This window comes from Oreochromis aureus, unplaced genomic scaffold (assembly GCF_013358895.1).
Source record: "Oreochromis aureus strain Israel breed Guangdong unplaced genomic scaffold, ZZ_aureus HiC_scaffold_337, whole genome shotgun sequence".
Lineage (NCBI taxonomy): Eukaryota > Metazoa > Chordata > Actinopteri > Cichliformes > Cichlidae > Oreochromis > Oreochromis aureus.
Window position 1 is genome coordinate 1 of NW_024108884.1, and position 25,004 is coordinate 25,004.

Below are 25,004 nucleotides of genomic sequence, written 5' to 3' on the forward strand. Positions count from 1 at the left end.
TGTAATATGGACCTCAGATTCTTGTTAACACTCCATGGCACAAATACTGTTCCCTTTAGGCTCTGTGTATGTGTGTGTGTATCAATATTTCTCCCATTTTAAAGTATTACTCCTCCATAATTGTATTTCTGTTAAATCAAAGTACTTTTACTACATCTTAGTACTTCTGCTCCATCATAGTATTTCTGCTAAATCATAGTATTTTGCCAAATTATGGTTTTTGTGCCAAATCATAACATTTGTTTTATGTTATAGTATTACTACTAAGTGGAGGAATTTCTGTCATGTTACATTATATGTGCTGATTACAGTATTTCTGCTATATCAGAATCAGAATCGTGTTTATTGGCCAAGTATATGTGCAGACAAATACAAGGAATTTGGTTCCGGTAGATGGTGGCTATCAAGCACAGCAATGTAAAACACACACACACACACACACACACACACACACACACACACACACACACACACACATCTATATATACATTACACATGCATACACATACATACACAAAGCTGTGTAAACCAACTATAAATAACTAAACTTATGTACATAAAATACAGAAATGAAATGAGGTGGAATGAATACTACAGAATCTACATAAGGTGCAGTTGCAGTCTGGCAGTGGGGAGCAGTGTGACAGGTCAACTGTTTAGGAGGGAGATGGCGAGGGGAAAGAAACTGTTCCTGTGTAGGGTGGTCTTGGTTTGCAGGCTTCTGTACCGTCTGCCAGAGGGTAGCAGGTCAAAAAGTCTGTCTCCAGGGTGTGAGGGGTCTGTGATGATTTTCCCTGCTCATTTCCTGGTTCTTGAGAGGTACAGATCCTGGATGGAGGGCAGGGGGGCACCGATGATCCTTTCTGCTGCCCGTACAGTCCGCTGCAGTCTGCTCCTGTCCTGTTTAGTGGCTGTTTAGTATTTCTACTATATTATATTTTTCTTTCTAAATATAGCATTTCTACTATATAATTGTATTACTGCTATGTTATAATATTTGTGCTAAACCAGAGTATTTCTGCTGAAACATAGTATTTCTCTGCGAATGATAGTATTTCTGTCAAATTACAGTATTTGTGCTAAAACATAGTATTTTTTTTAAAAAATTTCAATATTAATAGTAAATTACAGTGTCTCTGGTAAATCGCAGCATTTCTGCTATGTTGTACTGTTTTTCTAAATCATAGTATTCTGTAATGTTTAAGAATGTTTGGCTAAATATATTCTTTCTGTTATTTTATACTATTTCTCCTAAATACTTGTATTTTTGAGAAGTTATCGTGTTTCTGGTAAGTTACAATATTTCTGCTAAGTTCTGCTATGCTATTGTATTTCTGCCAAGTATTATGTTTCCTCTAAGATATTGCAGTTCTGCTAAGTTACTACATTTTAGCAAAGTTCCTTTGCTTCTGCAAAGTTTTTACAAATTCTGCAACTTTTCAGCTTTTTCTGCTAGTTTCAGCAGACAGCTTCAGCATTACAGCATCCACACTGCATTTTCGCAGGAAATGCAAATTTTTCTAGTTATTATTGTGTGGATGCTTTAAGGCATCCACACTATTGAGTTCCTGTTTCTCTTTATTCTTTATCTTTATTATTATTATCCTACTTTATTATTCTAGTTGCCAATTTTTGCACTTTTTTTGGCACTTAACTACTTCCACAATTTTCAGCCGATTTTCACCGTTCAAATTTTAAACTATTCTGCTATTTCTGCTAATGTGCGCAATGACTTTTGGTATTTTTAACTATTATACTTTTTAAAATATTACGCTTTTTTCCTTTAATTTGTCCCATTGAAATGAATGGGAAACTTCAGCAATTCTGCTAAAACTTGCTTGTTTTTGAAACTTAACTACTTTCTCATACTTTCGCCTACAACAACCATTCAAATTTTAAAATGTTCACAAATTATTGGGCTATTCATGAATGATTCAGCTTTTTTATATCTGTTACCGTTTTCATCTTATCCCTCTTTAAGTTTTGAGTTTCATTTTTGTGATTTTTTAGAAAATACATGCGTTGTTATGGTTGCTATGCACTTGGCTTTCAGTGTGCCACTGAAAGTTTTGCAGTCTTCTCTTCATGTCCGAACAACTTCTTCCTACTTGCTCAATCTTCACTCCACTTCCACAATTTATACATCAAAACGTAGGTATTTTTGCTGGCTTTCAGAAAATGTTACTATCATTGTTGTGGGATTTATAGAATTTTGGCAAATCTCCTCAGACCAACACAAAGTCTGGAAACTCTCCATAGAAAGTCAATGGAGAGTTTGTTCAAAATCACCGCTGGATTTCTGTAATGAGAGGCATATTCGAATCGTCATATCTCCCTAACAAAGCGACGTTAAGACATGAGGCTTGTGCCAATATATCTTCAGACACTCCTGACGCTCACAGTGTACGATTTTTTTTCTCACCTATTACCATTTGGCCATGAATTACGTTTGTTTGAGGGTAGGTAATTCGTCCTTCGCTCAGATTTCTTCAGATTTCAAACTCTGGAAATGAACCACTTTTTTCTCTCGTCACATCTTTTTGATAGATTTCCACAAAGACCTGAAAATTTCCATGACTGTTCACCAAAGCCTGCTGTCTCTTACGGTGAAAGAATTATATCGATACTCCAAACAGATTTAGAGTTAGAAAGCGTTGTTTGAGGGCAGGTCAAGGCAGTTTTTGCTTCGCCTCTACTCAGTTATGGTGCATTACAAGTCAAATATCTTTAATAATTCATATTTTAATGATAAATTGTTAACACTTTAAGATTCCCCCATCTGTTCTGAACAAAACGGTGTAAGAATGACCGTTCTAGCCCCTACGGTTAGGAAATTATGGCCATTTGTTTGAGAGGAATCCTCACTATGAGAAATACACTGCAGAAATCCTGTCTCTCTCTGTGCTGAGTGTGTAAAAACGGCTGCACCTGTTTTGGCGGGAAAAAGTACACAGCCTCTCTGATTGGTGGATTCAAATTTAGCAGCTCCCAGGCTGCTTGACTGACCTAGAAAGTTGCTTGTCTCTCCCTGTGTGTGTGTGTGTGTGTGTGTGTGTGTGTGAGACAGAGAGAGAGAGAAAGGGAGGGCGAGAGAGAGTTTTTGTGGGAGCATCTTATTGCATGATTTAAATTCAATATATTTAGACTGGTTGACTGAATTTGATCCTGTGTGTGTCTCTCTGTGCTTGTGTGTTTCCATATGTGTCCATATTTGTGATTGTGTGACTGTTATACTTTTTTTTGCTGATTTTTTTTTCATTTAACAATTACATTTGAGGGACCCTTAGCATGTTCAGCATTTTTTCAGCTGTTCATTTTGCTTTTCCAATTTTTCTGTTTAAGTTATTACTATTGTGCTGAATCATACTATTTCTGCTATTTTATAAGATTTGTGCTAAATATAGTATTTCTGCCAAATATAGTATTTCTGATTAATTATAGTTTTTCTACCAAATCATAGTACAGTATTTTTGCTTTTTACAGGATTTTTATAGGATATTTATATTGCTTAATATAGTATTTTTGCTTTTTATAGGATTTGTGCTTAATACAGTATTTCTGTTAAATGTAGTATTTATGCTTAATCATACTATTTCTATATATTTCTGCCAGGTCCCCAGGCAGCCAATCCTCTGAGGACTGAGACATTCAAATTTACATATCAGGGCCTGCACAGCTTCCCAGCCAGCCAATCATATCTGAGGTCTGCCGTTTCTTCTCTCGTCATATCTCAGCGACGGATGTACAAAGAGCAATGAAAATCGCAGTCAAAGTACACCAAAGTCCGCTGATTCACCCAGTACAAGAATTGTGCTTCTAGTCCACCTAGTTTTTGAGTTACACGACATTTTGTAACTCCAAAAAACGGCGCTCTTTGCCTCTCACCGCGATCTAATTCTGACTGCTCATCACCCTGTTTTCCAGGCACTCGTTCTCTTTCCCAGTGGCACAGTTTGTAATGACACAGGTCTGCAACCCAAAGGTCGTGGGTTCAATTCCACCTTGGTCAACATGTTTTTTTCCCTACAAATTAATACACTGTCACAGACCACTAATTCATATTGATCATTTATTACAATTCTGCAAACTTTTATGATTTTAGCAGCTTTTCTAATATTGACCTCAGATTCTTGTTAACACTTCATGGCACAAATACTGTTCCCTTTAGGCTCTGTGTATGTGTGTGTGTGTATCAATATTTCTCCCATTTTAAAGTATTACTCCTCCATAATTGTATTTCTGTTAAATCAAAGTACTTTTACTACATCTTAGTACTTCTGCTCAATCATAGTATTTTGCCAAATCATGGTTTTTGTGCCAAATCATAATATTTGTGTTATGTTATAGTATTACTACTAAGTGGAGGAATTTCTGTCATGTTACAGTATATGTGCTGATTACAGTATTTCTGTATAATAGAATTTTGGCAAATCTCCTCAGACCAACACAAAGTCTGGAAACTCTGCATAGAAAGTCAATGGAGAGCTTGTTCAAAATCACCACTGGATTTCTCTAATGAGAGGCATTTTCAAATCGTCATATCTCCTTAACGCAGCGAAGTTAAGACATGAGGCTTGTGCCAATATATCTTCAGACACTCCTGACGCTCACAATTCAAGAATTTCTTTCTCACCTATTACCATTTGGCCATGAATTGGGTTTGTTTGAGGGTAGGAAATTTGTCCCTTGCTCAGATTTCTTCAGATTTCAAACTCTGGAAATGAACCACTTTTTTCTCTCGTCATATCTTTTTGATAGATTTCCACAAAGACCTGAAAATTTCCATGGTTGTTCACCAAATCCTGCTGTCTCTTACGGTGAAAGAATGATATCGATACTCCAAATAGATTTAGAGTTAGAAAGCGTTGTTTGAGGGCAAGTCAAGGCAGTTTTCGCTTTGCCTCTACTCAGTTATGGTGCATTAGAAGTCAAATATCTTCAATAATTCATATTTTAATGATAAATTGTCAACACTTTAAGATTCCCCCATCTCTTCTGAACAAAACGGTGTAAGAATGACCGTTCTAGCCCCTACGGTTAGGAAATTATGGTCATTTGTTTGAGGGGAGTCCTCAGTATGAGAAATAAACTACAAAAATCCTGTCTCTGTGCTGTGTGTGTGTAAAAACGGCTGCACCTGTTTTGGCGGGAAAAAGTACACAGCCTCTCTGATTGGTGGATTCAAATTTAGCAGCTCCCAGGCTGCTTGACTGACCTAGAAAGTTGCTTGTCTCTCCCTGTGTGTGTGTGTGTGTGTGTGTGTGTGTGTGTGTGTGTGTGACAGACAGAGAGAGAGAGTTTTTATTGGAGCATCTTATTGTATGATTTAAATTCAATATATTTAGACTGGTTGACTGAATTTGGTCCTGTGTGTGTCTCTCTGTGCATGTGTGTTTCCATATGTGTACATATTTGTGATTGTGTGACTGTTATACTTTTTTTGCTGATTTTCTTTCATTTCACAATTACATTTGAGGGACCCTTAGCATGTTCAGGATTTTTTCAGCTGTCCATTTTGCTTTTCTAATTTTTCTAGTTTTTACTATTGTGCTAAGTCATAGCATTTCTGCTGCTTTTTAATATTTGTGCTCAATACAGCGTTTCTGCTAAATCATACTATTTCTGCTATTTCATAAGATTTGTGCTAAATATGTGAATTTCTCACAGTTGAACAAGTACACTTGATGGAACCTAACCATGTTCACCATTCTTTCAGCTGTCCATTTTGCTTTTCCAATATTTTTACTTAAGTTATTACTATTGTGCGCAGTCATAGCATTTCTGCTTTATATAGGATTTGTGCTCAATATAGTATTTCTGCTTAATCATAGTATTTCTACAAAATCATACTATTTCTGCTATTTTATATGATTTGTGCGAAATCTAGGGTTTCTGCTTAATTATAGTATTTCTACCAAATCATATTATCTTTCTCTTAAGTCACATTTATTTTGTTAAGATTTTATGTTAATGCTCCATGTCTGAAATACATTACAGAAAGCCCGAGTGATGCAGCTGCATTTACAGGAACAACTACATAGCCTGATGAAGCAGACAGAAGTGGCAGCTCTGATTGGTGGATTCAAACTGACCACATCCAGGCTTTTTGACTCTCATAGATACAGCAGAAAATATAAAGCTGAAAGAACCTGACTAAGCCGATGTCAGTATGTGAAAAAGTTTTTGAACTTCTAATAACTTTACAGAAGCACCTTTGTGTGTGTGTGTGTGTGTGTGTGTGTGTGTGTGTGTGTGTGTGTGTGTATGTGTGTGTGTGTGTCTCAATTTTTATTCATTCCATTAATGGATTCAACTTGACTTCATGCTCTGTTTGTCTCTGTGTGCCCTTGTGTGTGTATGTTTGTATGTCCGTGTTTATGCTTGCATCCATGTTTGTACACATTGTTTTCTGAACATGGGTTATGTGTCTGTGTGTGTGTCTATTTGTAAACATTGCTAGGCTTTTCATTTTTGCCTTAGCCTTGTGTATCTGCTGGTAGTTCCTTTGTAACTTTCTAAATTTTCTGCTAATTTTTCACAGTTGAAGAATAAATAATCTTTTGAGGAAACCTCTCTTTTTGCAGTTGGCCGTTTTGTGTTTCCAATATTTCTGCTAAAATTATTACTTTTCTGCTAAATTATACTATTTCAGCTCCTATGTTGCATTTCTACTATGTGTTACTATTATACTACTGAATATTAAGTTATACTGTTACACCATTTCTTCCAAGTTTTTAGGTTTGTGCTACATATGAACATTTCTGCTGTATTACAACACTTCTGCCATGTTGTACTATTTCTGCCAAGTTACTATGTTTCTGCTGAGTTATAATATTTCTGCTAAATTCTCCTTTGATGCAGTATTTTTGCAAATGTATTATGTTTCTGCTTAAGTTTGCGTGTGTGTGTATGTTTCTGATTTTGTGCTGTTCTTCCTTGTTTTTCTAAAGTTTGTGCCAATTTGCCTTAGTAGAGCAACAAATACTTTTGAGCAAAGTTTAACAATGGTTAACTTATTTTCAGCTGATAATATTAATTTTCCGATATTCCTGCTAAGTTACACATTCCTACTAAATCGGCTGCCAAGTCCCCAGGCAGCCAAACCTCTATGAGGACTGGAACATTCAAGTCGCATATCCGGGCCTGCGCGACTTCCCAGCCAGCCAATTGTCTAAGTCATATATGTTTAATAATTCATATTTTAAATATAAACAACACTTGAAGATTCACCCATCTCTTCTCAACAAAACAGTCTAAGAGTGACAGTTCTAGCTCCTACGGTTAGGAAATTTACACACAGCACACAGTCCGACACATAACACAACAGCAGAGAGAGCACAGACTTTATGGTGGCGAGGCATGATTGCAGATGACGTCAGGTGCGACCACCTCTCTTGCAGCGGCACTGCAGGCCACATAAAATATTTATGTAGATATTTTGCGAATATTTATTATTCATTTTTTAAGAGCATAGTGCTTCTTTCCATTTATTTCTTTAAATTCAGGTCAAGGTTCTATATGCCCCGAAAGCCCAAAGGTGATATAAGGATCAGTTTTTGTTTGATACATGGATAATTTAAGTTCAGCTTTTTAATTCTTTTAAGAGAGACCTTCAACTGGATGCTTTTATTTTTTGTTATTTTTTAAGAGTTTAAAATGTCCATTACATGAATAAAATTTCATTTACTTTGTAGCATTTCATGGATTTCATACGCAACACACTATAGTTGTTTATACAAAGCATAAAGGTAAAAAACAATGTGTGCAGTGTTATCTTCATTTTAGATGAAGTATTTGTGGCTCCCAGTGTTTTCTTTTCCGTGCAAACCGGGTCCAAATGGCTCTTTGGGTCTTAAATGTTGCTGACCCCTGGTTTAGATGGTTGTCTTTAAAACCCTCACTTAAGAGTCTTGCTGGAGACAGCCACACCTTTACCTCACTGCAGCAGGGGTGAAGAAGTGGGTGCAAGTCCATTTAGGTCAGAATTCATATGATTACAACCAATACGTATTAGAATAAAATAAATAAATGTGCAATGAACATGTCAGGAGTCACTGTTAAAAAGTCTCATGGCAGTGGGGTTAAAGGACCTCCTGAACCTCTGATTCCTGCAGTGCAGTGAGGTGAGCCTCTGCAGCTCCTACTGTCCTGTGAGAATGCTTAGGTGAACATCAACACCAGCCCCTTGGTGTTGTTGTTCAGGAGAAGACGGTTCTTATTACTCCAGACAGTTAAATAAATTTATCATAATACACTGCATTTTAACATAATGACCTTATATTTATTTATGACTTTTAACCATTATTTCAAATTCAAATAATCCTGTTTGAAATATTTATTCAACTTATAGAATTAAATTTCTGCTAGTTGTTTTCTGTTGCAAAGAAATCCTGTATAATAATATTTAAATTTACATATATATCTTTCACGTTTTCAATGCCAATTTTGTGTAATACCGGAGTTTCCCACTACCCGTGAATGCCTCTTTTTTTACGTCGCCGGCTCACTCCTGCATCTCCGCCCACTCTCTGCTCGATCCCTGCCGGTAAGAATTGCTGCTCTGCTTCTCTTCTCTGAAATTAAATGTCTATAAGCTGTTTGAGTGATTTACCGAGTTGTTGTTTGTGACTTGTAAGCCAGTCAAAGTATAAGTCATATTAAAGTAACACAATGGCTGCTTTTTTTAGTGAAACGTTGTAATTTTAGTATTTAAACAAGTATTGCTAAGCTAGCCCTAACAACCTAAGCGCTAACGCCTAGCGGTCCTATAGGCCCAGTGTGAAATGAATATGGTTCATTTGATTGTATAATACAGTTATTGTGTTGTTTTATTTGGTTCATTCGGTGTGTTAGTGTTTCTGAGTCTCTTGGGGAAGCTGTCTTTCTCCTCTTCACAAATCAGTCAGTTAAAACGGCCTAATTCTTTAGGTTGTAAGGTAATGAGCCGCCATTTTAGAACCACTGATTAGCTGCTGAAGCAGCAGGGTCGGCAACTTCAAAGGAGACATTTTACCGCCTCTGACTGAAGGCAACTTAAATGGAGCTATGAAAGTATGCTTCTAGCTCAGATTAACAAAAGTAGGACGATTTGCCACTAAATTTTAGCTGTTTAAGTATGCTTGTAGGTGAGATTCACAAAGGTAGGATGGTTTGGCAGTGAATGTTACCGGTCAGAGTATTTTTCTAACTAATATTCACAAAGGTAGGACGGTTTGCCACTGAATTTCGTGTTGTGCACATGTGCAGAAACAACGGTAGGATGGTTTCCCAGAACACCAGGAGAAAAAGAGTCATGTGCCTGTGCAAGTGTGTCTGTGTTGTGGGTTAATTAACAGAAGGGAGAGAGAGAGTGAGGATAAAACACATAATATAAGAATAATAACATGTCTTAACAATTAATTTTAGTTTTTTAGTAAATTTTTAAGAACTGTTTAACAAACACTTGTTTGTGCAGGGGTTTGTTTTTTTTTTTAAATAAAACCTACACCTGCAGCTCTGTTTAACTTCTCAGTTTGTGAAAAATTAATGAAATATAAAAAAGGCCACCTTCAACTACATAAAATGCAGCAGTGCGCCATTAATATTATTAATATGATATGTAGATATTTAAAAGAACAGCATATTAAATGATACTAAATGATACTGTGTGCAGGTGATAATATTTGTAGGGACCAGAATTTGAATGCAGACCAAATCAAATGTTAAAGCCTATATATATATACACATATATATATATATATATGTATGTATGTATGTATGTATGTGTGTGTGTGTGTGTGTGTGTGTGTGTGTGTGTGTGTGTATATGTATATATATGTATATGTATATATATCATCCAAGCTTTCATTTATGATTGTTCATGCTTTGAAATTGTGATGTCAGAATTTGATAAAGTGTGCAGTGCTAGGTGTAGCAAATCATTGCTTATGAAATCTACTGTGTTATCTAACAGCACCGAACTAATAGAGCTATCACATAACTGAGAAACTTGTGTGGCTTATTACAAATGCATGAAACCACATATTACCTTAATGAAGACAGTAATCTTTAATAAGGTGTAGAAAAAAAAAAAGAATTTTTGTTTATATTCCAGCTGTGGTAAACAAAGAAGTGTACTGAATCTTTTGGACTACACAGATTGATGTAGTATTGACTCTGATGCTGATTTGAGTTGTCTCATTCTGTATTTTTGTGCTTTGTCTTTTGTTACACAGATTGAACGAGATCTTTGGTTTTGCCTTTGCTGGTAAGTAAACAGTGATTGTAACTGAAGCAGTATGAACCTGGCATTGCGTAGCACATTTGACGAATTACATACAGTAGTTTGACTTTTTGTGATATGTTTCCATTTACTGATTGGCAAAAACACGGGATTTGTGACCTGTAGCAGCAAAGCCCCCACACAGGGCCTCTGACTGTCCCTGAAAATGTCCCTGAAGTTTAATACCCCATTTATGTATGATTTAAATTTTTTATGGTTTATTGAATCCAAACAGTTAAATGTCAGATGTCTTTATCCAGGTGTTCATTTTCTCATTATGTTTGTGGATTTAAGTAGCAGACAAAACAATGAAAGTGTTTTAGGGGAGTCAGTATAAGTGGTTGCTCAAACACTTAAGAGCTGCACAGGTATTGATTTATATTGTCTCTCAAATTCTGCTGATGTATTACATTAAAGTCAGAACACTGTAGAAGTATTTTGCCTGACTCGGTATAAATAATAGCTTTAACAGTTAAGCAATAATAAAAACGAAGAGAACCAGAGGTGTGAGTAGACATTGTTAGGTACATTACAGCCAGTGTGTCGAATTAGTTTATTACTTATTTAGTGAATATAATGTGTTTTAAAATTAAATACAAATGTTGCCAAAAAGGGACATTGCAAAATACATAAATATTCCTAGCAATGGGTACAATGAAAGGACTTTTTAGTGTAATATTTTAAGACGTTACATTTTAATCACAAAGCATTCTGCACCTCTGTTATTGTAACATGTCAATATTTACATGTATTTTAGGATTTGCATATTGATATCAGACTAACCAAAACATGATGAGGTTTTCTGTTGCTTCTGATTTAAAGAATTACTTTGTATTTAATGTTTTTAACCTAAAAGGACATTAAAAGTTTTGGTTTTTCACACTTTATTAGAACTGACCGGTTGTAGAAAATGTTGGAGCCACAAGGCTTCTGTGTAGGAAATATTTGGTGTATCCTGCACTTGTGCCAATAAATATTGGTGCCTGTTCTTTGCATTTCTGTAGTAATAATGCTTTTATTACACTTGCTATAGCTATGTGAGACCGTACAGTTCAATTATCTCCTCTTTAGACTACAGTAAACTTAAAAAAGCTTAAAGTAATTGAGGATTTTACTAGTTAATTTGTGTCACAGTAAATTGGATTGTGTGTGAAGAGGCTCAACAGTCTGAATCATCAAACAGTGATCTGATGAATTGTTTCCTTTCTCTAGACTGCTGATTTGATCGTCTCAAGTCTGGTAAGTAAAGGTTTTTCTGAGGTGCAGTGCTGGGAAATGTTTCTCATCATAGGAGATTCAATGTAGTGGTGTGAGTGAGCACAGCTATTGGTGATCATCAAAAGTCATCAAATCCTAGAAAAGTCTGTGTAAACATTTCCAGACCTACAGATGTTGGTAGGTTATTGTAGCAGCGCATCTTTTTTCACATTAGAGCAGCTCATGAACAACAGTTTAGGTACAATTAAGTCTTCAAGTAGGGCCTTGTGGATTTCAAAAGCTTCTTTCCCTTCAATAATTAAGTGACTGTCTGAAAACTGCTCTTTGAATTAGTCTTTTAATTAAAGATTTTGTTGATGACTGGAAAAAATCTAAAGTACAGATACAGCACTCATTTCTGTATTTTATGATTAAATGATCTACAAAGAAATTATCATCATACTACATTTTTAATTAGGCCTTTAAATCGGCCATTTACGTACGTCCTAGATTTAGTGGAGTGCTTATGGCTGTGTATTAAACATGCCCCAAATGTGATTGAAATATGTGGAAACTGTTTTGTAGAAACCATCCATCTCCAAATTTCTCATTTTGCCAAAAGTCATACTGAGTAAAGTATTGTTTACTTTTATGTTAACGGATCTCAAATCCCTGTTTCTGTGTGCCCAGATATTATGATGTACTGTTGTCCCAGGTAAGTACACACAGAAACAGGGATTTGAGAACTTTGGGGATTAAGGAACATGTGATGTGGCATGAATTTTAAGCAGGTGGCCTGAAACTGTCTGCTCTAGCCTGTGTGTGGGTTTTGTTGGACCATATAATATTTACAGTAAGTTATTGTAGCAGCACATCTTGGTGTAAGTTAATAGACTGTTTGTTTTTATTGTGTTAATAAAATTTGAACTCAGGCCACCTCAAATGTTAAAGCCTACAAACATTCCATACAAGCTATCATTTGTGATTGTTGCCTACTTTTAAATTGTGACATCACCATTTGGTAAAGTGTGCAGTGCTAGGTGTTGCAAATCATTGTTACGATATCTACTCTCTTAAGTAATCGAACCTAAATTCTGGAGCATTACATGACAAAGAAACTTGTGTGGCTTATTGCAAATGGATAAAACTACATATTACCATTAGGAAGATGATAATCTTTATTAGGGTGCAGGAAAAGAAAACAGAGGAGAGTTGTTGTTTGTATTCCAGCTGTGTTTAACAAAGAAGTTTCTGGAATCTTTTTGACTACAGAGAGTGATGCAGTATTAACTCTAATGCTGATTGGAGTTGTCTGATCCTGTATTTTTGTTCTTTGTCTTTTGTTACACAGAGTGAACAGATCTTTGGTTTTGCCTTTGCTGGTAAGTAGACAGTAATGGTAATGTTTAGTAATTTACTTATAGTAGTTTGGCTATTTGTGTCATCTTGCCATTCACTCATGGGCAAAGACAAATAGTGAGGATTTAGAATCTGTAGCAGCAAAGCCCCCACATAGGACCACTGACTGCCCCTGAAAATGTCAATGAAGTTTAATAGCCCATTTTTCTCTGATTTTAACTTTTGATGGCTTATCAAGTCCAAACATAGTTAAAAGTTTGAGATATCTTTATGCAATTGTTCGATTTCTCCTTATGTTTGTGGATTTAAGTATCAAGCAAAACTATGAAAGTGCTTTAGGTGAATATAGGTGGTACTTTAAACACTTAAGAGCACCACAGCTATCGATTTTTATTGTCTCTTTCATTCCACTTATGAATTAGCATGAAGTCGAAACACTAGAAGTATTTTGCCTGAGTGACTGTAAGTGATAGCTTAAACACTTAAGCAATAATAAAATGTAAGAGAAGTACAGTTGTGAGTAGGTATATTAAAGCCAATATTTTAAAATTAAATATAAATGTTGCCAAAAAGAGATATATTGCAAAACACATAAATATTGTTAGCAACAAGTACAATGGAATGACTTTTTAGTGTAATATTTTTTAGAAATTTTCATTAAAAAAATGGTGTGCCACTGTTGTTGTTGTGGTTTTCTGTTGCTTCTGATTTAAATAATTAATTTGTATTCAACATTTTAAATCTGAAATTAGATCAAAAGTTGTCGTTCTTCACATGTTATTAGAACTGACTTCTGATAGAAAATGTTGGAGCCACAAAGCTTCTGTGTACGAAATATTTGGTATATCCTGCATTTGTGCCAACAAATATTGGTGCCTATTCTTTGCAATTCTGTAGTATGAATGTTTTTATTAAACATGTTAAAGCCATCTGAGACTCTGCAATTAAATTGTGCCCTCTTTAGACTACAGTGAGTTCATAAAGGCATGAAGAAATTGAGGATTTGACTAGTTATTTAATGCCACAGTAAATTGGATTGTGTGTGAAGAGGCTCAACAGTCTGAATCATTGAACAATGATCTGATGTTTTGTTTCCTTTGTCTAGACTGCTGATCTGATCGTCTCAAGTCTGGTAAGTAAAGGTTTGTCTGAGGTACAGTGCTGGGAAAAGTCTTTCTTCCTTGCAGATTTATTTTGTTTATGCTTTTTTGTCACATGTTTCAAATCTTCTAACAAGGATGACCTGGATAAATACAAATACAAGCAGTTTTAAAGTGATGATTTCATGTATGAAGCAGAGAAAACCAAACCAGAGCTATTTGTTCTCTAATACCCAGCTGTGAAAGCCCTGATAGCAACAACTACCATCAAGCATTTATAGTAACTAGTAATGACTGATTTACATCACTGGGGGATTTTGGTCCACTTTAATTTCTGAGTTGCCTTAATTAAGGTCAAAAATAGTGTTTTGAAATCATTTTAAGGATCTCAATTTCATTAAAGTCGAGATTCTGATTAGTCAGTTGGACTTGCTTGTGTGCTTCATGTCAATTTCCTGTTGCAAATCCCAGCTGTGATTAAACTCAGGACCTGATGAGTTGATGTAGGTCCTGAAGTAGTAAAGGAACTATGGACCATCACAGTAACAGCACCATGTTTGACTTTAATGCTGGTGTTTTTCTGAAATATTTCTCTCACTTTAGAAGATTCAGTTCAGTACAGTGAGTCCGCACAGCTCTTGCTGATCATCAAGATGTTTTTAGGCAAATGTGAGAAAGTTTTTGTGTTCTTTTTGGCCAGTCAATAAATTATTTTGAGTTTAATGGATATAAAGTGTTTAAAGCAGGAGGCCTGAAACTGTCTGCTGTAACCTCAGTGTGTGGGTTTATTTGGACCATATAATATTTACAGTAAGTTACTGTAGCAGCACGTCTTGGTTTGACTTTATAGACTTAGTTTATTGTTTTAATAGAACGCAAAAATGTCCTTATAACAGTTCCACCATCATTTGTTAAACATTGTCATTCTGTTCAGTCTAATAATTTACTGTAGAACTCTTTAGTATTTAAAGCCCTACATGTACTGTGTTTTTGAAATTATAAGGCATAAAGTCTGTTTTTAAGGCAGATTAAGCCAAACAAAACAGTCAGATAAGTCAAACTTTATTCAAGTCATTCACAAACAACTCTCAACACTGTTCAGTTGTAATACATAAAATACAGAACAATACACTCACTTTTTCAGTTCATTCCTCATCCACAAATCCATCAAACTCTTCATGGGTTGATCAGTTTGAAATCTGCTTCATAAGCACGTCTCTTAGCACGTGCCAGGTCCTTGTACACACACCATAATGTTATGTTGAAGCACCGTACGAATTACTCTGCGAGGGTCCTGACTATCGTAGCCATAATGCTCTGACAATACATCAAGCAGCGCAGCTTTGTAGCTTACTGAAGTCTTACTAAAATATTTGACAGAATTTTGAGCACTGTGTACCACAGAAATCCCATTCGAGGTCAGTAAGCATAACCAGAATCGATACACTAGGCACATTGTATATTTTTGAGAAAATGACAGGATTTTAGGTGTGTCATATAGTCTGAAGAATATGGTAAATCCAAGCATATTGGAAATACGACTAATTCCAGGCCTTTTGTGTCTTACAGGTGACCTGCTGCAGAAGATCCTCTCTCTCTATCATTATAAGCAATTCTGTCTATCCTATCACTCTCCCGACTCTATCTAATTTGACAGCCATTCTATCTTGTATCCCTCTATCCCTACTGCTCTATCTAATTTGACAGCCATTCTATCTTGTATCCCTCTATCTCTACTGCTCTATCTAATTTGACAGCCATTCTATCTTGTATCCCTCTATCCCTACTGCTCTATCTAATTTGACAGCCATTCTATCTTGTATCCCTCTATCTCTACTGCTCTATCTAATTTGACAGCCATTCTATCTTGTATCCCTCTATCCCAAGCGCTCTATCTAATTTCAGAATCCAAGTTTTCAGAAATCAAAGTTTTCAGAATCAGTTTTCAGAAATCCAAGTACCAGTACTTGATCTATCTGTTAAAGAATTCTGAGAGATCTCTGCTCTCACTGCTCCTTCTTTCCTGTCATTAAACTCTCTCACATTCAGTCAATTTGCTGGAAATTACAATTAGAAAGTTGAATATACAGTAGTAGAATTGCAGTACAGTAGAACTTATAGTAGAAACTACTTATACAGCCCTACATTTGTAGTTTTGACTTGGCATTACTCTTTGGAATAAACACTGATAGTTTGGCTTACTGGTCCAATTACTTTGATACATTATATAAAATATACACCTTTTATAAGGTTTATTTGTAATAAGATAATCTGACTATTCTGTAATATATTCAGAGTGCTATATTCACATAAATATTAAATTTGATTCAAATACATTTTTCAAGTCTGTTTCATTGGCTATAACATTTGACTACAAATTTATACTATTATTTAAGGACAAACCCTTTTGTCACTCAGTGCAAGTGTTCAGTTACAGTTGTCATCTAGAGGCTGCCCTGAGAACTCAGACTTCCTGTTTCCTGACTGCTGCAGAACATCCAGCTGAAGAATCCTCATCGCCTGTCATCTGATCACCACACCAACACAGCTCCTTATTTTTGCTTTAAATTTTAAATATCTTAAAGATTTACACAAAGTCTACTTAAAAGCTAAGAGTTTTATTATAGCCTGTTGATTGATTGTTGAGATTTATTCTGCGTATTACATTACAGAAGTATAGACCTATTTGTTATCCAGTCTGGTTAAAAAAAATATAAGAAGTAATAATATATAGTTTTTGAAAAAGTTACAATAAAACAGACCAAAGTGTTTTCAAAGAACTTTAAATAACTTTTATATTGAGTTTGTATTTAAGTCAGCCTTTTACATCAATTCTGATAAATCTCTGATTTAATAGTTATTAAAGTCATTGGTTTTTCAGTGTTTACAGGTTGACTTTTGTTTACATTTGTGTATAAATACATATAAGGTCCAGTTTGTACTTCAACAAAATGCCAAGAAAAAGTCAAAGGTCGCAGTCCCAGAAGCTTAGATGGCAAAAGCATAAAGAACAGGTAAATGTTTCTCAGAGCAGTGAGCAGGTAAATGTGTCTGTTACAACTATTCCCAGTCTAGAAGTGCAGAGCAGTGCTCAGACAGCCGCAGTGTCTTATGCAGATGTGGTAAAGAGAGGTGTTCGCTCAGCATGTGTGCCAATTGCTAAAGTACAGCAGGTAACTGTGCAAACACAGCATGATGGAGAAACTCCAGGACCGTCTCATGTACAGGTTACAAACAGTGAAAGTCATCCACGAGTGAGTAGCGTCTGTGCATCCCGAAGCCAGGCCTCTGCTAAGTATGGAAAGTACCGGAATCAGCAATGCATGGCTAACAGTTTGGTTTTCCTGTCATTCTTACACGAGGATGAATTCATTACCAGAGCAGATCTAAACCGTGTGTTGGACAAAGGCCATGCCGTGTATTCAGATGCCAGAAAAAGGTTTGTGAACAGCGTGTTTCTAGCCTGTGATGAGCTTCCCACAGTGGTCACCAGCCGCAGACACGAGTATCAAGTGCATATCTCTCAGTGTGCTCGTTACGGCACATTCGATGGTACAGATCACCTTCTGAGCCTTGAACAGGGACTACAGTGTTTGGTTTCAGACGTTCGCTACGCTTTGCTAGTCATGGCAGGTACAGTCATCGCAGTTTGCAGGCTGACTTCAGGTGAATACGCATATTTTGACCCTCACCCACGTAAGTCTACTGGAATGCCATTGTCGCTAAGTGTAAGTGGTGGAACTGCAGTTATGTTAAAATTCACACGTCTTAACGACATGATTGACAGGATCAAACGCTTGTACCGAATGTTTAGCATCGCGCCATCCTGCACTTATGAGCTACAGCCTGTCGAGTTTCACAGTGAAAACGCAGCTGACCAAAGAGATGCTGATGAAAACAGACAAACAGCTACAACTGTTGCAGGACCAGCTTTAAATGAACCTGAATTTGAAATCCCAAAATCCACTCAGCAGACATCCAGAGTGGATTATTCAAATGAGCCAGCTGCTGAGATGAACAATTGTCCTTCTGATTATTTAGAAATAGAAACCTCTGCATCTTCTGTAAGAGACACTCAGGTAACAAAAGAATCTGTTCCTCAGAATGATTTAAACACTGCCTCCTGTTTAACTAAGACAACAGAGGAACTCTCATATAAACTGTTGAAGCATAATAAACAGCAAAGGAGAAAGATTAGGAGACGACTATTGGTCCAAGAAAAACTACCACAGAGAAAGGAAAATGAGAAAAAGAAAGAAAGACAGACGTACACACTTGATGAAAGCTTTAAGGCAAAGAAAAAAGATTCTAGTAGAAAGTCTCATGATTCTGATCACAGTAAGAAAAAGAGTGTGTACAAAAATAATCTGTATAAACTCAATGCTACATATAGAGAGAAACAGAGAGAATATTTGAGAAAAATCTATAGAGATAGTGCTAAAATTAGAGAGAGAAAAAGAGAACGTGTCATAAGGATGTATAAAGAAGATTCTTTATTCCGAGAAAAGCAGAAGGAACGTATAACAAGAACATATAGAGAATCTCCCATTTTTCGAGAAAAGCAGAAGGAACGTATGAGAAAAACATATAAAGAATCTTATAGACAATCTCTTATATTCAAAGAAAAGCAGAAGGAACGAATAAGAAGAACATACAGAGAATCTCCCATGTTCCAAGAAAAGCAGAAGGAACGTATTAGAAGAACATACAGAGAATCTCCCATGTTCCGAGAAAAGCAGAAGGAACGTATTAGAAGAACATACAGAGAATCTCCCATGTTCCGAGAAAAGCAGAAGGAACGTATTAGAAGAACATACAGAGAATCTCCCATGTTCCGAGAAAAGCAGAAGGAACGTATTAGAAGAACATACAGAGAATCTCCCATGTTCCGAGAAAAGCAGAAGGAACGTATTAAAAGAACATACAGAGAATCTCCCATGTTCCGAGAAAAGCAGAAGGAACGTATTAGAAGAATATACAGAACTTGTGCTGAATTCAGAGAGAAACATAAAGCTTACATGAGGTCATATGTTTCTAACCTATATAAAGAAAGTGAAGAATTTAGACAGAAAAAACAATGTTACATCACTAAACGTTATGGAGAAGAGAGACAATTTCAGCAGCAACACAAGGACAATATGAGAGAACGAATGAGAGTAAAATATTGGAACGGTTTTTCTTTTAGACAGATGCATAATTTCAGATGTGCAATGAAAATAAAAAGAAAATATCGTCAGATGCATCGACCAGCTGAAAGTTTACAGTGTTATCCAGATAACAGTTTAATGAATGAGGCCATATCTTGTTTCAGATCAAACATTAAGTCAGCACCATCTTATGTTTGTACTGTTTGTCTAAAAGCTTCTTTTCCTAATCAGGTGAAAATCTGCAAAAGAAACAATTACTCAAAACACCAAACTGTAGCTCAGCAGTGTCTAACTGGTAAATTTGTTCATGTGTGTGATGAAGCATGTAATGATCACTGCAGCTTTCCTGTTGAGAGAAAGAAAGAGTATATCTGTCACACGTGTCACAGTTCCCTCAAAAGTGGACGCATGCCAAGGCTTGCTGCTGTTAATGGTTTAGAATTGCAGGATATTCCAGCTGAACTGTGTGATCTCAACATTCTGGAGAGACATCTGATTGCCAAATGCATACCATTTGCTAAGATTATTCCCCTTCCAAAGGGCAGACAAAGACTCATACGTGGTAATGTGGTGTGTGTACCATCTGAGGTCCAACAAACAGTTGACTCTTTACCTCGGCTCAGAAGCCAATCACAGATAATGAGGATCAAGTTGAAAAGACGACTGTGCTACAAAGGCCATCAGCTGTTCCAGACTGTCACCTGGTCTAAACTGATCCAAGCCCTGCGTAAGCTCAAACAGATTCATCCGCAGTACACAGATATTGTTATCAGAGATGATGCATTGCTTTGCGATCCAACGTTACCTGATGATGACAGCAGTGATGAAGCCAGCATGGGAAGTGATGATTATGATGAAGCAGATTTAATGGAAATTGACAACTATGAAAAAGATGCCCTTTTGTGCGAAAGTGAGTCTGAAAGTGAACAAGATATTAATATGCAATCCTGTGATGAACAACCAGAGGAAATCAATCCAGAGGAACCAGAAAGTGATTTGAACAATGGAGGTTTTGCTCTAGAAAGTTGTCTGCAGCCTGTAGACATTTCAGAAGAGATTCTCTGTTTCACTGATAACACATATTGTGTGGCTCCTGCAGAAAGAAACAATCCTGTTAGCTTCTTCAGAACTCCTCATTTGGAAGCCATGGCATTTCCTGTGCAGTTTCCTACTGGTCAGAATACACTGGATGAAAAGAGACGTCTTAAACTCACACCAAGTGCTTACTTCAAGTCAAGGCTTTTCAACATTGATGCAAGATTTGCTAAAGATACAAATTACCTGTTTTTCTCACAGTTTGTCACTGAAATACACTTGGCTAATTCCAGCATGACAATACAGTTAAGGAAAGGTAAAACTATGACGAAAGATGGACGCAAAATCACATCAGGAATGTTACAAAGTAAGACAGAAGTAGAGAAGCTGGTAAGAAATAAAGATGCAATCAGATTTATGCAGCCACTCAGAGGAACTCCAGCTTACTGGCAGAAAACTACCAGAGATTTATTCAGTATGGTTCGTCAAATAGGAACACCTCAGTTCTTTGTCACTTTCTCTGCTGCTGAGATGAGATGGCCTGAAGTGATTCAAGCAATAAAGAGACAGCAAGGTGAAGAGGTTGATTTTGAAGCCCTGGACTGGTCAGAAAAGTGTGAAATTCTAAGATCAAATCCAGTAACCACCATGCGAATGTTTGATAAACGTGTTGAGGCTTTGTTCAGAGATTTGCTTTTTCTCCTGCACAGCCCCTTGGTGAAATCATTGATTACTTTTACAGAGTTGAGTTCCAGCACAGAGGTAGTCCGCATATACACATGTTGCTGTGGATTCGAGAAAAGGTAGAAGTAGATGTGGATGACGACCAAACTGTCTGTGACTTTGTGGACAGATACATCTCAGCTCAACTCCCTGATCCAGAAAAACAACCTGAACTGCACAAGAAAGTCACTGAACTACAAAAGCACAGCAAAAACCACACAAAAACATGCTTTAAGAGTGTGAACTCTGGTTGTAGATTTGGCTTTCCAAAACCACCATCCACAAGAACAATGATTGTGAGACAGGATGAGGATTCAGACACTGAAGCTGCAAAAGCCAAACTCAGACCTTTGTTGAACCTGCTGAAGGAACCTGAAGCTGCTTCTCTCACCATAGAGCAGATTCTGTCACGATGCAACTTGACAATGAATGAGTATGAACAATGCCTCCAAGACATAAACAAGAAAACAGCTCTTATTCTGAAACGTGACCCAAAGGACTGTTGGATCAACAATTACAACCCAGACCTGCTTGAAGCCTGGAACTCTAATTTAGATGTCTCGTTAATCTTGAATGCCTATTCTTGTATAGAATACCTCTGTAAATATATAACGAAGAAAGAATCTGGCCTCTCTGAATACCTGAAGACAGTTATTGATAACTCTGCAAAGAACACGGTCAATGAATGTGATGAAATGAGAGCTGTGATGCAGGCTTACTCAAAAAAGAGAGAAATCAGTGCACAGGAGTGTGTGACTCGAGTCTGTGGCCTAAAAATGAAAAAATGTTCCCGCAGTGTTGTATTTGTACCAACAGATGATAACCCAGTAAAAATGAGTCGCCCGATGAGCTACCTGGAAAGCACAACACATGACAGTTGTAATATTTGGATGACAAGTTTGAGTGATAAATACAAATGCAGACCTGAGACACCAGAATATGAGGAAATGCCACTGGCTGATTTTGCTGCACTGTGCCGGTTGGTGAGTGGTCCAAATGAAGGAAAAGATGTGCTTCCTCTTCTAAACCAGCTTGGATTTGTACAAAGGCGAAAGAATGATAAACCAGCTATAATCAGGTATTACCACTGCTCACAAGAAAAAGATCCTGAGCAATATTATGGTCGACTGTTGAGACTTTACCTTCCACACAGATCAGAGCAGGAACTGAAACCACAAGGGTTCCAAACCTATCAGTCCTTCTACAACTCGGGTTTTGTACGACTTCCATGTTCAGACCACAGTGAGTCTGTGAAAAGGATTGTGAAAAGAAATAAAGACAAGTATGAGAAGAACTCTGAGGATATTGAGAGTGCACTGGAAGAGTTTGAACAAAATAGGGATGTTGTGATCGATGAATGGTGTAATCTGGCTCCTGAATCTGAAGTTGTGAGGTTGCAATGTGATGAGAATCTTCCTGAGAGACATTCTGATGATGAGAACGAACAGGAGAATGTTCCCGACTACAGTCGTCAGTCTGATGCTGTAACAGAGATCAGAGCCGTCAGAGAACAACCTGCAGTCGATCCAGCTGTGGTACGTGTAATGTATCAGAATCTGAACCAGAAGCAGGCCTGCGTGTTCTATGCCATTAGAGACTGGTGTATTCAGCGAGTTTGTGGTTTGAACCCAGATCCATTTTTCTTCTATATCAATGGTGGTGCAGGAACTGGAAAGTCACATCTGATTAAGTGTATTCACTCTGAAGCATCAAAGATCCTGAGCAGACTGCCTGCTAATGCAGAAGAAGCTGACATGTCAAATCCAACTGTTTTACTGACTTCATTTACCGGTACAGCAGCTTTTTCTATCAATGGCTCTACATTACATTCTCTACTGAAACTACCCAGGAGTCTGAAACCACCCATTCAAGGACTTGGTAACCAACTGGATGAAGTCAGATCTGAGCTTATAAATGCTGAAATTATTGTTATTGATGAGATTTCAATGGTTTCAAAACCCCTTTTTGCTTATGTGGATGCAAGACTGAAACAAATCAAAGGCACTCAGAGACCTTTTGGTGGAATGTCAGTTTTAGCTGTTGGAGATTTTTACCAGCTGCCACCAGTGCGACAGTCTAAACCTCTCTGTGTTTACGATCCAGAACAGATTGACCTATGGCAGGAACATTTTCAGATGATCACTCTAACCGAGATCATGCGTCAGAAAGATGATGTGGCCTTTGCAGAGATGTTGAACAGGATTAGAGTCAAAGAAAAGACAGATGAGCTTTCTCAGTGCGACAGAGATTTGTTGTCACAGGCTGTGACTGCACCAGAAGAATGTCCAACTGAGGTCTTACACATTTATGCCACCAACAAGAATGTTGAATCCCATAACACAGATACACTCAAGAAGCTTCATTCAAACATTATAATCATCACTGCAGACGATTTCCAGAAGGATAAATGTACAGGCAGAATGGCACGAAGAGACAAACCATTTACAGGTGGGCGAAATGATTTACCCGACACTCTGAACATTGCAGAAGGAGCTCGAGTTATGCTGACCAGAAACTTGGACACACTAAACGGTTTAGTCAATGGTGCTTTTGGTATACTGATAAAGGTGGTGAGATCTGAAAATGATGGACACATAATTAAACTGGGGCTCAGAATGGACAACCGACAGTCTGTAAGAAGCAACCGCAGTGCTAATGCAGCATCTGATGATCTGGTTTACATTGAGAGAGCAGAGGAGAGTCTGAAGTTTAAAGGAGCGGTACGCAGACAGTTTCCTGTAAAGCTAGCATTTGCCTGCACAATTCACAAAACACAGGGTCTTACAACACAGACAGCTGTAGTTTCAATGAAGAACATTTTTGAACCAGGTATGGCTTATGTTGCTCTCAGCAGGGTGACGTCTCTCAGTGGACTCTATTTGCAGGACTTGGATGAGAAAAAGATTTACGCCAATCCTGAGGTAACTGCAGCACTCCAAACCATGAGACAAGCCAGTGTTGAGGAAATGATGCCTCTTCTTCAGGTCAGAGAAACAGCCAACAGACTTGACACTCTTACACTGATCCATCACAATACAGAAGGTTTGCCATCTCACATCAGTGACATCAAGAGTCATCATGAAATGTGTTTAGCAGATGTTTTGTGTCTTACTGAGTCTCACCTCCAAGGCTCCTTTGTTGCAGACAGTCTTCATTTGGACTGCTACACCATGTTCAAACGCAACAGACATGTGTCCTACACAAACTTTCCTCACATGGCCAGCAGAAGTGGTGGAGGAGTTGTTGTGTATTTGAGGAATCATTTTCAGGTTCAGGTAAAACAGTATCTGCATAATGTCACTGATCTTGAGTTCTTAGTGTTGAAGGTTCAGGCTCCATTCCCTGCGCTCATTGCTGTTGTGTACAGACCTCCAGACTACAGTTTGACACCATTCATGCAAAACCTGGTAAGTCTTTTAGATTCACTTGAAATAATGGACTGTCACCCAATAATTGTGTGTGGAGATTTTAATGAAAACCAGTTACAGAGTGGAAGAAAACAGATTCTGGAGCAGTTTCAGTCGAGAGGGTATTCACAGCTGATCACTTCTGCCACTACAGACAAGAACACCCTGCTTGACCTCATTTTTATTTCTCAGCCACAGCAAAGTCTTCATTCAGGTGTCCTGAGGACATATTACAGTTACCACAACCCTGTGTTTTGTGTCCTGTCCTTGAGCCAATCATGAAGTCGTCTGGTGAGTTTTGAAACAATTACAGATCATGTTTGTTACAGAGTTTACTGATTGTAGAGCATGAAAAAGATTTTTCATTGAAAAAAGGGTCTTCCCTACTCTGTCTGTCAGAAGACCCTTTCTTATTGCAATGTTATTAATCATTTCACCAAATCATTGCTGAATTTCATGCAGAGCAGGGAGATCTGCTTTCTGCTATCATGCACCTCTGATCTGAAATGTGCTGCAACATTTGATAAACCAACATCATTTTTTTTTTTTATTCTCATGTTTTAAATGACTAAATCTTTTTACTGTGACGTATGTAGCTCAACAAACGAGATCTTCCCCTCCAAGGGCTTTAAAATATGAAATAGTAAATAAATAAATCCCAGATAAATGCAGGTATTTATTATGGGTCACATGAATAAATACAGACAATTATATTTTCTTGATTATAGTAGATTTTGTAGAATCAAAAGTTTTTGTGATGAATGAGTTTTTGCTT

General features: G+C 37.1%; 1 long non-coding RNA gene across 1 annotated transcript; it reads left to right on the top strand.

Moving 5' to 3' along the window:
- Positions 1-10,217: 10,217 nt before the first annotated feature.
- Positions 10,218-16,253, top strand: LOC120436905. The gene is made up of 3 exons (XR_005610652.1): positions 10,218-10,246; positions 13,923-13,949; positions 15,487-16,253. It is a non-coding gene; the product is annotated as an uncharacterized LOC120436905 (long non-coding RNA).
- The last annotated feature ends 8,751 nt before the right edge of the window (positions 16,254-25,004 follow it).